General features: G+C 45.6%; 1 pseudogene; it reads right to left on the bottom strand.

The window, feature by feature from the left end:
• Positions 1–266: 266 nt before the first annotated feature.
• LOC116275237 lies at positions 267–8,204 on the bottom strand (annotated as a pseudogene).
• Between the last annotated feature and the right edge of the window lie 7,590 nt (positions 8,205–15,794).

Genomic DNA, 15,794 nt, shown 5'->3' on the forward strand with positions numbered 1-15,794 from the left:
TCCCAGCTACTCAGGAGGCTGAGGCAGGAGAATGGCGTGAACCCAGGAGGCGGAGCTTGCAGTGAGCCGAGATTGTGCCACTGCACTCCAGCCTGGGCGACAGAGCGAGACTCCGTCTCAAAAAAAAAAAAACAACTATGTTGCTCAATCAAACCCTGTTTTTTGCACAATGCCTTGGACTTAGCCTTTGCCAGTCACATAGACATTAACAGTATGACGAGATGTAGTGAGAAGTCCAAAGTCTGGTGAGTTGGCTTAATTTGATTTTATTTTCTTCCTTCATCCATAATAATATATCCAAATTTTGTCTTTATGGACGGATCTGTAAACACAGGCTTACCCATCCCACTTACAGGCAAGGCAAATGCTGCTTCTTGAAAAGCAGGGGTCCGTGGTGGGTCATGATCCTCCAAGTCGTCCTGGGCCTGGCTTTATCTTCACTATATTGTGGAGCCACTTCATTGAGTCTTGTACTAGATTTTAACTTTCCATGGCTTCCATGGTTTTGCCTTGTTTTTCGCGTAGAATGTGTCTGTATGCTGTGTCACCACCCACTTTGGGGCCCTGAGCCTTCTCATCAGCACTGTTGCTCCCAGAGACGTGTCCCCATTTCCCCCTTTTCCAGAACCATTTTTTCCTTTGGGCAATCATCTTTGAAATTTGCTGTTCTAAAAATATTTTGTTGTTGTTTCCAGATAATTTTTCAAGTGAAGTTAATAAAGATGGGGTAATGCCAAATGAAGTATAACAATCAGGAAAATGAGCATCTCAAATACCCAGAAAGTCAGGATGTTTTGAAGAAAATTATATGGTATGCAGAGAAAAAGTACTCTCTAACTCAACTTTCTTGGGTTTTCTTGGTGATTTCATTTGAGGGTTTTGATGAATTTATCTGTGGTGATGAGTCAAAAATGTTTAAAGGATTAGGACAAATAAAAGGGAGCTAAATTACACTAAGGAATTATGAGAAGATACCAGTGTCTACCTCTCCTTTTTCCCAAGACCATGGAAGGTGAAAATAGGCTGAGCTGCCTGGAGTTTCCCTCCACCCCACACTGGAAGCAGTGGAGCTAATGATGCTTTCTATTTGTGTCATCTTGCCCTGATGGCATGAAAGTGTAGTGAGATGAGCAAAGTAATGATGAATCGTTAACACTTGCTCCTGCCTTGCTTTGCCTTCCTATCCCACCCACCAGCAAAAGCGGACATCCTGTGGTTAGGAGGATCACAGGAGAAGCGGAAGACAGGACTACTGTGGAAATGCAAATGGAGAAGACGGACTCTCCCTGTGAGAGCACAACACGGTCGCCAGGCCTGAGCTGGCCGTGGGAGAGTCAAAAGGAAACTGACAGGGAGAACCCCCAAGCAACTTGGAGTCTCACTGGACAGAATAAGGCCTATTTTTAGAAAATGTGGCGAGGGCTTTACAAAAATGACAAAATACAGTGCCATTTCTGAAATTCATGATAGTGTCCCCTTGTATGTAGCAGTCGGGAGAGGATCTTAAGTAATTTAAAAACTGGCCATGGCAATTTTTTCTTTTGCAGCATTTAGAATGCATGTGTCCCTTCCTTCTCAGCCTCTTCTTGATGTAATTCAAACAATTGAGCACCTACTACTTGTTATCCAGAGAGGGACAAAAGAGCATTTCGAAAAAAAAAAGATATGCCCCTAAAATGTAAAGGAAATATTCAACTTCAAGGAGATAGGAGTTTACACTTTAAAAAAAGTTAAATACTGTCTCCTTACAGAAACTGCTGCTGCCTCTGGTCAGGCTGCTAGATGATTTGAACCCCTCCGTGTCACATTTCAAGGTATTGGAGCATTAGGGAGAAATAAGTATAATCATAGAATCTCTTCAGCAACATCAGCACTATCCTACTCAATGGTTACCATGTCCCCTGGGATGCTCAAAGGCATATTAGCCCTGGCTAGAATTGTTCTCTCTCAGAGTGAGCACATCTGGAATCTCTCCTTGAGGGCCCTTGACACAGGAGAGGGCCTGAGAATCTGTCCTAAGCAGTAATTCCCCCTGCCCCCCAATCCCAAGTGGCTGACCAGGAGTAGCTGATGAAAAGAAAGCGCTCCTGAGCATTGAAGGTAACTCAGCTGACATCATCAAGGCACTGCAGCTCAGTCAGCAACATTTGTCAGAGAAGGAATTTGAACACACATTTCCCGGATGTATGCCAAAGGCATGGCCAGCAAGGGCATAAACCATTTTGAGAAGGTATTCTTTGATTGATGCACGAGATGTCTGTCAAACACAGCATAGCAGGTGCTGGGAATACAGTGGTGGCCAAGCTCCTGGGGTTCAGGGCCACACCACCCCCTCTTTCCTAAAGAGACAATGGGAGGAGGGTGGTGAGAAACGCATTCTGACCCTGACTATGGAGGGTGAGCCTGAGCTTCCTCAAGAGGCTGATCATGTTCTCCAGTGAAAGGAGAAAGGAATGGGTTTGGACAGGACACCCCAGGGCAGAGTCACTGCAGTTCCCTGTGGAGTCCTTCAGAAAGGCTCACTCACCCTGTGTCTCCTTTGGTATAACCATCCTCACAACCCACTAAGTTTTTCTTACATCCAGCCTAAACCACTCATTGCGATCTTTTAATTTTTACTTTTAAAAAATGAGAGATCTGTCACCCAGGCTGGAGTGCAATGGCACACTCATAGCTTACTGCGGCCTCAACCTGAGTTCAAGCAATCTTCCCACTTCAGCCTCGCACTGCAATCTTAAGCCTGCTTCAGTCCTCTGCGATTGGGGAAGATGGCAAAACTTTGGTCAGAGGGAAATAGCTCCTGTCAGAATTCAGTCTTCCCTGACACCAACTATTCCACATTGAAAAACTCATCTGTCCCCCCAGACCCTGCAGAAACACCCTGGCCCTGATTTGTCTAACCAAGCACGACCCTTCGTATTTTTCTTTGACCAGTATTGTGTACATTCAGCTGCCTGACCCTGGGGTTGGCTGAAATGTGGATAAATGGTGGCTAATGTTATCAGGTCCTGTTAATGGGAACAAACAGCTCTCTCCACTGTCCCACACCCCATATCAGCCACCTAGCTATTCTGCGAGTCTCTTGTTTCTTCTCATCACATCTCTCTGAGCCTTGGCTTCGTCATCTGTGAAAGGGGGCTCATAGTTACCCTGTTGAAGAGTTGTGAAGATTAAATATGATAACACACACAAAGCCTGGTGCCTGGAGGGTGCCCAACAGATGTTGGTTGCCTTCCTTCTCAGTGGTGGATTGGCCAACCTGGCCCAGTGGCCCAGAGGCCCAGAGAGCAATGGGGACGGGAACATCAGCCCTACAAAACGTTTCAGGTCATCTCTGCCTTAAAGAACGATGATGTTCCAGGTCTCATTTGAGGACCTAGAAGGGACTAAAATCTCTTAGACTCAAGAGGAATGTATCCTTTTCTGTAGGGAGGAGAGTATTTCCATCTCTCAGCCTTCCCTGTCAGCACAAGTCTTGATCCCTGGGAAAGTGAGAGAGGGGGCAGGAGTGCGCCAGGAAGATATGGGAGAAGTATCACCAGTGCAGTGAGCTGACCCAGACATCCTGTCATTCTTTCTGAGACTTATTTGATCAACTGCAAAATAAATGGGCTTATATCCAAAGTTAGTTCATGTCATCAAATCCATTGGACATAAGCCCCATGGTTCAATAGGCGCTTCATACCTCACTGATCAGAATTCTTTGCCTACTGACAAGGTTTTGGAGAGTTTGCCACCCCTCAAAAACGGAGCAAGAAGCAAGGTGGCCTCCTTCATGTAAGTAAGAAGTTTAGGTTGGGTATAAGGAGGAACTTAGTGAACTCTGGAAACAATGACATACTGAAAGAAGGAAGCATTCAGGCTTCATGGGTGCTTCTGAAGGGCTTTAAGATAGGAAGCCTGTTCAGTCACAGGGGTGCATTTGCCAAGAACCTCTCTGGAGGCAGAGGAATGGACTGTGTGACCTCTTGGCCCTATTTTTTCAGCAAGATCTCATGGAGGCCACAGCTGCAGACTTCCCAGCAAGAGGGCTTTGTCTGGGAGATGGGGTGTGGCCCATCTCCCCACCAAACACATGCCTTCGAGACTAAGGGCTCAGGCAGTGCAGCCGCAGATATAAATAAGCTTCGCGTGACTCTGTCCTTAGAGCGGATGCCTCCAGCCATTGCCCAAAATGGGATGGAGGGAACAGGAGAAGGGTGTACAGAGAAGTGGTGGGGGTGGAGTGGGGGTGGAGCTGGGGAGGGCTGGGGTTGACAGCTGAGAAGAGAATGACGGTGAAGAGGCTGTGTTTTCTCTCACCTCCTAAGTGTGTGTGTCTGCATGTTTCTATGAGATAGGTGTTCATGCAGGGAGAGGAGCTGTCCTACTTTTGGGGAAGGGGGTGCTGTTCTTCACAACATGCTTTCTTTCTGTTCCCACTACCATCATCCTAGTTCACAACCTCATTATGTCTTCCTGGAATATTGCTTTCATTTCCTAATTTCCTCGCTGCTAGTTTCGGTCTCCTCTGAGTGAACTATTCTAACCATTGCTTCTCAATTCTTTTTTTTTTTTTTTTTTTTTTTTAATCTAGACAGAGTCTTACTCTGTCGCCAGGCTGGAGTGCAGTGGCATGATCACAGCTCACTGCAGCCCTGACCTCCTGGGTCCAAGGGATCACCCACCTTAGCTTCCTGGGTAGCTGGGATTACAGGCGCGTGCTACCACGTACGGCTAATTTTTTGTATTTTTTTGTAGAGGCAAGATTTCACCACATTTCCCAGGCTAGTCTCAAACTTTTGTGCTCAAGCATTCTGCCCACCCTGGCCTCCCAAAGTGCTGGGATTACATATGTGAGCCACCGCGCCAGCTGCAATTCACTCTTCTAGTTAAAAAAAACCAAAACTGGGTTCCCAATACAGTGCACATTCTTCAATTTATCATTGAAGATCCTCCACAATTAGACACAGGCCTAACAGCCAGACCTCTGTTTTCTACAGCCCTCTGTGTGTATGCCAGCCCACAGTAAAACTGGCACGCTGGGCATTCCAGGAGCTCAGTTTGCACGTTCTTACTTTTGTGGCTTTGCTCATCTTTTCCCTCTATCTGAACACTCTTCCCTCCATCCCCGAAAAACCTGTTCGTCCTTCCGTGTCCTGACCTCCAGCCAGGCACAATACTCAGTATTCCTCCATAGCCCGTATCCCAATCCATCCGTGTGAAGCAGTCAAGCTGCATGGCCCTCTGGTCGGAGCCACTGTGGACAAATGGAGGCTAATGTTACCATGTCCTGCCAGGAGCAGCCAGCTCCCTCCACTGCCCCATGCCTCCCATTAGCTCCCTGGCTATTCTCTGGCCTCCAGCCCTGGTTCTCACCCTGACTTGAAGCCGTCCTGGCTGATCTGCCTGCTGGCCATCCCTGATGTTCACCTTGGAGACTGAGGCAGAGAGGCACGCTGTCTGAGCTCTGAGCAGTGGAGAGGCTGGAGCAGGGCCTGCTAGTATCACAGAGGCCCACTGGGGGCCTTGAGTGCAGCTGAGGCTCTAAACTGAGGGCTGAGGTAGGAGCGAGTGGGCAGTGACTAAAACTTGCAAGAAAGTTTTATTTTTTAATTTTTTTTTAAGAGTACTTATCTATCTCTTTCCTCCTAGTCATTCTCACCCTCCTCCAGCAGCAGCCTCCTCTTGGTCAGAATTTAGAATATGTTGTTGCTTTGGATGGCTGGGGTTTCCGTTTCTAGCTAGGTTCTTCCCTGTCCATCCTTCCTCCCTCCTGGCCCTTCTTTTTCCTAGACTATCTACTATGTGCAAATCATCATGTATATGTGTAGCAGATTCAGAGTCCTGCCCCCCTCCTCCAGATGTTGTCACCTATGTTAGGGTACTCAGTGAGTGTCCATGGTACCAAGGTCTAGCTGAGGTGGCAAAGTGGCACTGAGGGAGACTTGAGCAGGACATACATTATTCTTGTTGACTAAGGAGGTATATGAAACCCGTAAGACCCTGTGGAAGGTGGAGTGAGCAAGGAAGACACCAGGGAAAAGAAAGACAAAGAGGCCAGGCGTGGTGGCTCACATCGATAATCTCAGCACTCTGGGAGACGGAGGTGGGCAGATCATTTGAGGTCAGGAGTTTGAGACCAGCCTGGCCAACATGGTGAAACCCCGTCTCTACTAAAAATACAAAATTAGCCGGACGTGGTGGTACATGCCTGTAATCCCACTACTCGGGAGGCAGGAGAATTATTTGGACCCAGGAGGAGAAGGCTACCGTGAGCCAAGATCGCACCATTGCACACTCCTGTTTGGGTGACAGAACAAGACTCCATCTCAAAAAAAAAAAAGGTGGGGGGCAAAGAAAGGAAGCCAGAGGTGGCCTTTGGTTTCGCACCACTGCAGTCCAGCCCGATTCCAGAGCCAGCTGTGAACCCGATTCCTAAAGCTCAAACCTGAGGCTTCCGCTCCTACGTGGGCCTTCTGTTAGGCTGCCTGCCAGCTCGCGTTTTCTCCTCACACCCCTACTCCCCATGTGTTTTCATCTATCAATTCTGCAACAAGCTTTGGCCCACAGAACCTCCCTCTGTGTAGCCGGATCTGTGACAGGTAACCTTGGAAGCTTTCCAAGGCCGTGTTTTCTGCTGTGAAGATGGTAAAAGAAGGCCTAGCTGGGTTCCTGCCCAAAATCCCCTGAACCGCCTCCGCTTGTATCCACATACTGCAGTGAGATAGTCATCTTTGTGCTTTTTCTTCAGGAAAGATACGTGACCTTTCCCTCCTCAGAGGCACCCACAAGTCCCTGAGGAGAAATGAAGGGTTAAAGCAACAAGGGAACTATAAAAACAATGTTCAGCCTTTTCAACATCCAAAATAAAATATTGAGCATAGAAAGAGAGATTTTTGCTGTAGTAATAGACAAGAGAAAGAACAGTGGGATGACCATGGCCACTTTGGACATGCGGACTTTCTCATTGCTCCCTGAACCCCAGTACATTGCACGTCTCTGGGCCTTTGTCCGTGCTTGACTCTCAGCATGCACTTCTCCCCCAGCTCTGCCCAGCAAGCTCCAGCCCATCTCCTAGGATTTACCCAAGTCAAAAGTCCTCCTCTCCAGGAAGCGGGAAGAACACCCTGAAGGCCCCGGGGCTGAGTACTACCAGCCTTCTGTTCTACTCTCTAGTAAAGCACCCGGCTTCTGATAACTTTGTAAGGTTCTGCTTACATATCTGTCTCCTCTTCTAGACTGTAAGTATCCAAACGGAGGGATTAGGAGTTCAGCTTTGCCTTCCTGGTGCTCAACATGGTGGCTGGCACATGGTAGGCAATCAAGAAAGTTTAACTATTTAACTGTAAATTTAGTTTCAAATTACCTAGCCTTTGTGCAGTTTCTGGTCTGAGCCTTGCCACTGAGAACTGGCTATAAACACAAGAGCTATTGCTCAACCAATTCCTGGGTGTGGCTAGAAATGGCAGAGGCTAGTTTTCAGTCCTCAACTCAATAGCGAATGCCCCCTAAGCCATACTGCAAAGGATCCAGCATTCCCTGCCATGCCCTGAAGCAATCTTATAATTCTGCAATCACTGCTAGATAAGCAATGTAGCCCGGGCCCTGAAGCTTGGCTCCTTTGTGACCAAGGTGAAGCCTCATCATCCCTGTCTCTGGGCTTCATGTTCTCCATCTGTTGTGAGGTTGTAGGTCCTAATTAGAAAGCTCTTAGAGATTCCTGAAAGGACTGTTATTGTACTGCAGCACAAAGAATATTATGTCAGGGTGCTATAAGAGCACAGCAAATAATGTGAACGAGGAAATAATAAGGGCACTTATTCCCAGAAGCATATTGATTTAAACCACAAAAGCTCCTTGGAACAGGGCTCAAGAATTATAAAAGCCTGAGCAATCAGCAACCCCTGTGGGAGGGGAGCCCATGCCAGGCAACTGCTGGAGAGTTCATTTGGTTGGTCTTGGCAGGCCAGTTTTGTCCCTCAGGTGTTCTCACTTTGGTGAAATTTCCCTGTTATAATGAGCCCAGCCTACCTGCTGGGTTCTGGGGAGAAAGGACCATTATTTCCACATCCTTTGCGTAAGAAGCGAAGAACTGGCCTTAGCACACAAGTCAATTCAATTCTCATTCTCCGTGTAATGAAAACAGATCTCCAGATAACGGAAGCTGCATCATCACTTTTGCTTCTAACATTGGCATAGCAGGTCACACCCTGACCAGCCATTGCTATCTCTGGACAACAACTTGGGAAAACCAGTTACTCTGTGAATATGAAAAATAAAAAGTCACTTTAAATGCATCATCCTGGAGTAGAAAAGCATGTTTAAACCTGCTTCCAACAGCAGAAAGGGCAGAGCTTGTAAGAAAAAAAGAATGATGGCGCTAATTGGACAAAAATTTTAATTTAAAACTTGAAATGGGGGAGCACTGACCCCATTTCTCTGGAGTTTGCACATCCCAGGGGAAAGAAATAAAACCTTAAATGGCAAAAAGTATCATAAGCCAAACTCTAAGATAGAATAAGTTATAGGGAATATACTTGCAGCATTCATAATAGATATTAGAGTAATATCCTTAATATAGAAAGGCATTTACAAATCATTAAGAAAAAGATCAGCAACTAGCACGGAAAATTGACTGAGAACACAGAGAATCCACAAAAGAAAAAATAAAAATGACCAATGAACAGCTAAAAAAAAAAAATGTAATAATGTAGCTATGTGCAGTGGGCCTGCCTGTAGTCCCAGCTACTTGGGAGGCTGAGATGGGAGGAATCGCTTAAGCCCAGGAGTTCAAAGCTGTAATGCACAAGATCACCTATGAATAACCACCGCACTCCAGCCCGGGCAACACAGCACAACCTCATCTAAAAACAACAACAACAAAAAAAGTAATAGTGAAATAAATATAATTTAAAAACGCAAATTTAAGCAATGAATTGAATTTTTACCTATTAGATTGGCCAATTTTTTTTTTTAGTGGTAAGTGGTAAGTTCATGTATGACATTGAGTGAGTGGTAAGTGGTGAATTCATGTCCTAAAGCGAACAATAACTGTATTCTATGACCCTGAAATTCCATTCCTAGTTTCTCCTAAAGAAACCTTTGCACCTGGGCATAAAAAGACACATAGGAGAATGCTGAGAACACCCCTGTTTATAAGAACAAATGCTGGAAGAAACCCACATATCCATCAATAGATACATAGATATATAAATTATATATTTGTGTAATAGAACACTATACGGTGGTAAAAATGAGTGAATTGTAGCTACATGTAGCAAGAGGCATGAACATAAAGTTGAGTGTGAGAAATCAGTCACCCTAATTCCATTTATATAAATTGTATGGTGTTAGAAGTCAGAATAGTGGTTCCTTTCAGAGAAAGACAGTAACTTGGAGGGAGTCAAAAGGGTTTCCGGGGTGCTAGTAATGTTTTGTGTCTTGATCTTGGCATGTGCTCACTCAGAAAATGCACCAAGCTGAACACTTACGTTCATGCACTTCTCTAAAAAAAAAAATTAAACAAAAGAAAATAATCAAAATATATACTTTAATTATTTTTAATAGGTCTGCAGAATAAAAAAAATCACCTCAGTTGCTTACTTTCCAGATATATCACAGGCCTAGAAAAATAATGTAAGAATACATTTTCTTATCATTAACATTCTGAAACATGAGAGGAAGCCCCTCAAAATGCAAGGCCCCCTTCATTGTACACAGTATTTAGTGTAGCACGCAGGCAAATACAGGTTTACAGCTTTCTAAGAAATGTGTCGGGTATTATCTCCCTCTCCTTTGTCCAGCACTTTCTGAGCTGCCAGCAGGGAAGGCATTTGAACGTGTGACATACTTCGTTTACAACATTTTTAAAACAAGTCATAAAAGAATACATAAGTACAATTTAATTTATATAAAGGAAAAATATGCAGAACTAAGGCACATGTTGTTAAAGGATACAAGCATATGTGGTAAAACTAACTAAAAGCAAGGAACTGGTAGAGACACAGTTTAGGAAAGTGGATTCTTCGGAGGAGGAGGAGGAGAAGGAGGAGGAGTGCAGGGATGGGGTCAGAGAGGGCACGGGGGGCTTCTAGGAGACTGGTGATATTCTAGCTCTTAAGCTAGATGGTGGGTTCACCGATATTTGAGTATTCTTTATGTCCTTCACATTAGAAATATTATTTGTATGTATTTAATATTTAATAAAAACAAATTTACAATTATTTTAAATAGACTTTTATACCATTCCTGTTGGGGGTGGGGTGGAGTATAAATGGGTAGAGTTTTTCTAGATGAAAGAGTGGCTATGAGTGAAAACTCATGTAAAGATTATACTTCTAAGAAATGTTCCTAAAACAGTGATCAGACAAGAAAGCAGAGGTATTATAAAAATATATTTATCAAATGTGGTTTATTACGACAAAAATTAGAAACAAGCTAAAGTCTTAAAATAGAAGTTGACCAAATTATACTAACTCCATAAAATAGAAAAGTATGTAATATTAAGATTGATGATGATGATGTACATCTGTTGACTGTCATTGAACTGTATTCACGATATATTTTTTAGTAAAATAAAGTTTCAGAACATTATGGTTATGGTATGATCTAATTTTTTTAACACAATATATTTTCATGTAAAGGTACATAAGTAAGAAGGTCTATAGAAATATTAATAAGGTGGTTCTTTCTAAATGGTACATGTATTACTCACAGTCAAGAAAATAGGCCGAGTGCAGTGGTTTGTGCCTGTAATCCCAGCATTTTGGGAGGCCAATGAAGGGAGATCTCTTGAGCCTAGGAGTACGAGACCAGCTTGAGCAGTATATTGAGACCCCGTCTCTACAAAAAAAAAGAAAGAAAGAAAAGAAAAATTAGCCGGATGTGGTGGTGCACTCCTGTAATCCCAGTTCCTCGGGAACCTGAGGCAGGAGGATTGCATGAACCCAGGAGATCAAGGCTGCAGTGAACCAAGATTGCACCACTGCACTCCAGCCTGGGTAAAAGAGCAAGACCTTGTCTCAAAAAGAAAAAGAAAAAAAAAATTAAACAAAAGAAAATAATCAAAAGATATATTTCAATTATTTTTAATAGGTCTGCAGTATAAGAAAATCACCTCAATTGCTTACATTCCAAGATATATTACAGGCCTAGAAAAATAATGTAAGAATACATTTTCTTATCATTAACATTCTGAAACATGAGAGGAAGCCCCTCAAAGTGCAAGGCCCCCTTCATTGTATACAATATTTAGTGTAGCACGCAGGCAAATACAGGTTTACACATTTCTAAGAAATGTGTCTGGTATCATCTCCCTCTCCTTTGTCCAGCACTTTCTGAGTTGCCAGCAGGGAAGGCATTTGAATGTCCACAGCCTTCAGCTTCATCCACAGCCGCATCTCAGTCAGCACCCCACAGCTGCCTTCTGGGGTGATGCAGCCAAGAGGGCGGGACAGGAGGGTGCAGCCTGGGGACACCTGGCACTGGAGTAACAGCCCTGACTGCTCTGAGCATAAGACTGCCCCTCTTGACTCAGAACCTCTCCCCATCTCACCAAAACCATCACCCACACCTCTGGAATGTTTTTAGGTGACAAATTTGGTGATCAGTAAACCACTACAAAAAGCCCTTTCCGGTCGGGTGTGGTGACTCATGCCCGTAATCCCAGCCCTTTGGGAGGCCGAGGCGAGTGGATCACTTGAGGTCAGGAGTTTGAGACCAGCCTGGCCAACATGGCAAATCCCCATTTCTACTAAAAATACAAAAAATTAGCTGGGCGTGGTGGCGTGAGCCTGTAATCCCAGCTACTTAGGAGGCTGAGGCAGGAGAATCGCTTGAACCTGGGAGGTGGAGGTTGCAGTGAGCTGAGATCACGCTACTGCACTCCAGCCTGGGTGACAGAGTGAGACTATGTCTCAAAAATAAGATAAAACAAAATGTAAATAAATAGCCCTTCCGACAAGGAGCTACTCAGCCTTAAACAGTGGCCAAAGGACTCCTTAGGGTTGCTCTGTCGTTCCCCCAAGCTCACCATCTTGGGGACCATCTTGGTGACCCGTTTCTGACCGCTGCTGGCTCGTGGCTCTTCCCTCAGCCTTGTCTTTCTTTGGTTCTAAAGCTCAGAAAGGCAGTTGGGCTCTGGCGAGAGTCTGCTGGGTGATGTGTCCAGAATGGCAGCGCCTGGTTGCCGTCTGTGCCCTATTCTAACTGCAAAGTAAGACACACATTGCGGTGTCTGCAGTGGGGCCCCAGACAGCACACAGCCCTGGAGTTGGGGCCATGAAGTGGTGAAGGAGGCTGAGGGCAGAGAAAGGGTGCTAAAGAGAGGCAAGGGACAGGGGTTGGAACAAGGAAGAAAAGGAAATGTGCCACAAGAATTTCCCTCTCATCTATGTTTCCCCCCTTTTTAAAAAAGCACGGGCACTTACCTAATGGCTGCCTGTTTCCTAAATAATATCTGGATAGAAAGAAGGATAAATGAGTAAATCTCAGTGTAGTTTTAATATTGTTTACCCTAGAAACATGCAAATTCATTATTTTTGTCCTAGTCAATCAAACTTAATTCAGCTACTTCAGTGTCCATCAAGTGCCTGTGAAGGTGAGGGGTGGGCTAGGCCAGTGAGATGCACAAAGGTGAATAAAACACATTCTTACCCTCCATGGGTTTCTAGAAATGTCGGAAATATTCAGTAAAATACGAGCCGTGGGCCGGGTGCGGTGGCTCACTCCTGTAATCCCAGCACTTTGGGAGGCCGAGGCAGGCGGATCACGAGGTCAGGAGATCGAGACCATCCTGGTTAACACAGTGAAACCCCGTCTCTACTAAAAATACAAAAAATGAGCCAGGCATGGTGGCAGGCGCCTGTAGTCCCAGCTACTAGGGAGGCTGAGGCACGAGAATGGTGTGAACCTGGGAGGCGGAGCTTGCAGTGAGCTGAGATTGCACCACTGCACTCCAGCCTGGGCGACAGTGTGAGACTCTGTCTCAAACAAACAAACAAACAAAAACGAGCCGTGATGATACCACAGAAGTGCAGAGAGAAACGGAGAAAAAGTAACTCACTTCCAAATTCCATATCTTTATTTATGAGGACTAGCAAGCTTTCTGATTCCATCTGTGTGTATGTGTGTGTGTGTGTGTGTGTGTGTGTGTGTGTACTAGAGTCGATTATTTCCATGTTGTGTTTTCCTGTGTTGTACTGGCCCAGAATGGGCAATTGCTGTGGCTGACCTTGGGTGCGCAGTAGCAGTGGTGGTGGGCTTCCCTCCAGGAGGCTGCCATAATGGGTCGGCCTCCCCAGACAGCCCCCTTTCTTTGTGCCTCTGTGTCCAAAATTCCAAATTCCTGGGAGAGAAATCTGGGCAGGTCATAGCATAAAAATGGCCACCTGGAACTATCTAGGGGTGTGTGCATCAGAAGGGCAGGGGAGGTTGTACTGGCCCCAGAGAAGAGCAACTGAGCAGATAACCCACTGCAATTCTGAAGTATGCACTATCGTTTCTTGTAAGCATATCTTTACATCACTAACATGTGACAGGCAGAAGGCATGGAGGTGCTCAATGATTGCCCTCATGTTTTACATTGTGTGGCAGATCCATTTGTTTTATCTCTTTCTGCAGTAAAAAGCATCGTGTGATGACTCCCTGTTAAGTGACAGTACGCCTGACTGCCGAGTCACCTTTTCAGATAAGGTGTGTTCCCCTTTTATTAGGTGCTATAAGGAGCAGTATTCAGATGCTCAGTTGTTTACCTGGCAACCACTTACTGGGTAGCGACTACATGCCTGATACGTGATTGCTTTTCTTGAGGAACCCACAGTCTAAAGTGCTTGAGGAACTCACAGTCTAAGGTGGGAGTCTGTGATACATACAGCAGCAAAGTGACGTGAGCCATTAAAAATTAAAATCCATCTTCTCGTTCAACTACTTGCCTACATTAGAGATGAAATGCAAAGAATACCTACTTCCAAACAGACAAGCACAAGCCTTCTTAATTGGGACCAAGCACGGCTGGCCGCTGCAGCAGCAGGCACAGTAACAAATATTCATTGCAAGTGTGCAGAGCCCTCATTACACTTTTGGAGGTGTCACAGAGAAAGAAGAGGTCTATTTCCTACCCTTGGGAGGGAGTGGAGAGTCTCATGGAAGAGACAGGCATATGTGCAGATGACCCCAGAATTTCCACCTAGGAGGGACACAGGGGCTTCATTTACTTGGGAAGGGGCAGGCTTGGGGACCTGGATTGTTGTCTTTTCGCAGGACTTTACCTGAACTGAGAAAACGCCAGGTGCTCATGACAAAGAAGGAAGTGTGTGTGTGTTGGGGGGCATGGGATGCTGATGGAGATTAAGAGGGGGTGGCTAAGGCCTCCAACCCTGCTCTTGAAAGCAGCACTAGCCATAGGTAAAACTACATCATACATATATGAAAGAAACATTGAAACATGCACACGGGAGTCAGGGACCCTGGCCTCAGGTGGCAGTTTGCCGCCGACTGGAGCAGGTCATTTTTCTCTCTGGGCTGCAGTTGGGGCTGCTCTGGGATGCCCCTGTGCTTCAGGAGGCTCCGAAGACAGATGTGAGACAAGTGTGATATGCCGCAGAACCAAATAAACCTTGTCAAGCCAACCTCAGGTAAGGGCTGCTGCTCACTCAGCTTGCCTGGTCAGGACACGTGGCCTTGATTTCCACGGCCTGGTAGAATCCACCCAGCCCAAATGAACAGAAGAGTTACACAACTGAGGAATGTATGTGGACAACAAAAGAAGGAGGTAAAAATAACTCAATCTGCAGGACTAAAAGATAATTGCATTGCTTAATCATAAATTTACCCAGCTAACTACTGATACATGATCTGATGTGATATATGATTTGATATGTGCTCTCAATTCTCTTCTTAGTAAGAAACCGGAAAAGAGTTTTTTTTGAGATAAGATCTCGCTCTGTCGCCCAGGCTAGAATGAGGTGGCACAATCATGGCTCGCTGCATCCCTGACGTCCTGGGCTCGAGCAGTACTCCCACCTCAGCCTCCTGAGCAACTGAGACTAACAGGGGCACACCACCATGTTCAGCTCTTTTTTTTTTGTAGAGACAGGGTCTCACTATGTTGTCCGGGCTGGTCTCAAGCTCCTGGGCTCAAGTGATCCTCCTCCTTTGGCTGGGATTACAGGCAATCCTCCAAAAGTGCTGGGATTACAGGCATGCACCACTGTGCCTGATAAGACTCTTGAGCACGACTGAGAGATGGGTGTGGAGTGCAGGGTTGTATGTGGAAAGAGAAGAGAGGTCAGGGTCACTCCAAAGTGTCTGGCATCCCAAATCTGACAATTACCAATTGTGCGACTCCAGGGATACTACTTGAGGACCTCAGTTTCCTCATTTGTAAATTGGAGATAGCCTCCTTGGTGGTTGTGAGAACTAAATGTTAACATAGATATAAATTGGCCGGGCGCGGTGGCTCAAGCCTGTAATCCCAGCACTTTGGGAGGCCGAGACGGGCGGATCACGAGGTCAGGAGATCGAGACTATCCTGGCTAATATGGTGAAACCCCGTCTCTACTAAAAAATACAAAAAACTAGCCGGGCGAGGTGGCGGGTGCCTGTAGTTCCAGCTACTCGGGAGGCTGAGGCAGGAGAATGGCGTAAAACCCGGGAGGCGGAGCTTGCAGTGAGCTGAGATCCGGCCACTGCACTACAGCCTGGGCGACAAAGTGAGACTCCGTCTCAAAAAAAAAAAAAAAAAAAACAAAAACATAGATATAAATTGTGTAGCACATGCTAGGTGCCTAAGAACAGTAGCTACCTGCTTCATT

The sequence above is a fragment of the Papio anubis genome, chromosome 1, assembly GCF_008728515.1.
Source record: "Papio anubis isolate 15944 chromosome 1, Panubis1.0, whole genome shotgun sequence".
NCBI classification, from domain to species: domain Eukaryota; kingdom Metazoa; phylum Chordata; class Mammalia; order Primates; family Cercopithecidae; genus Papio; species Papio anubis.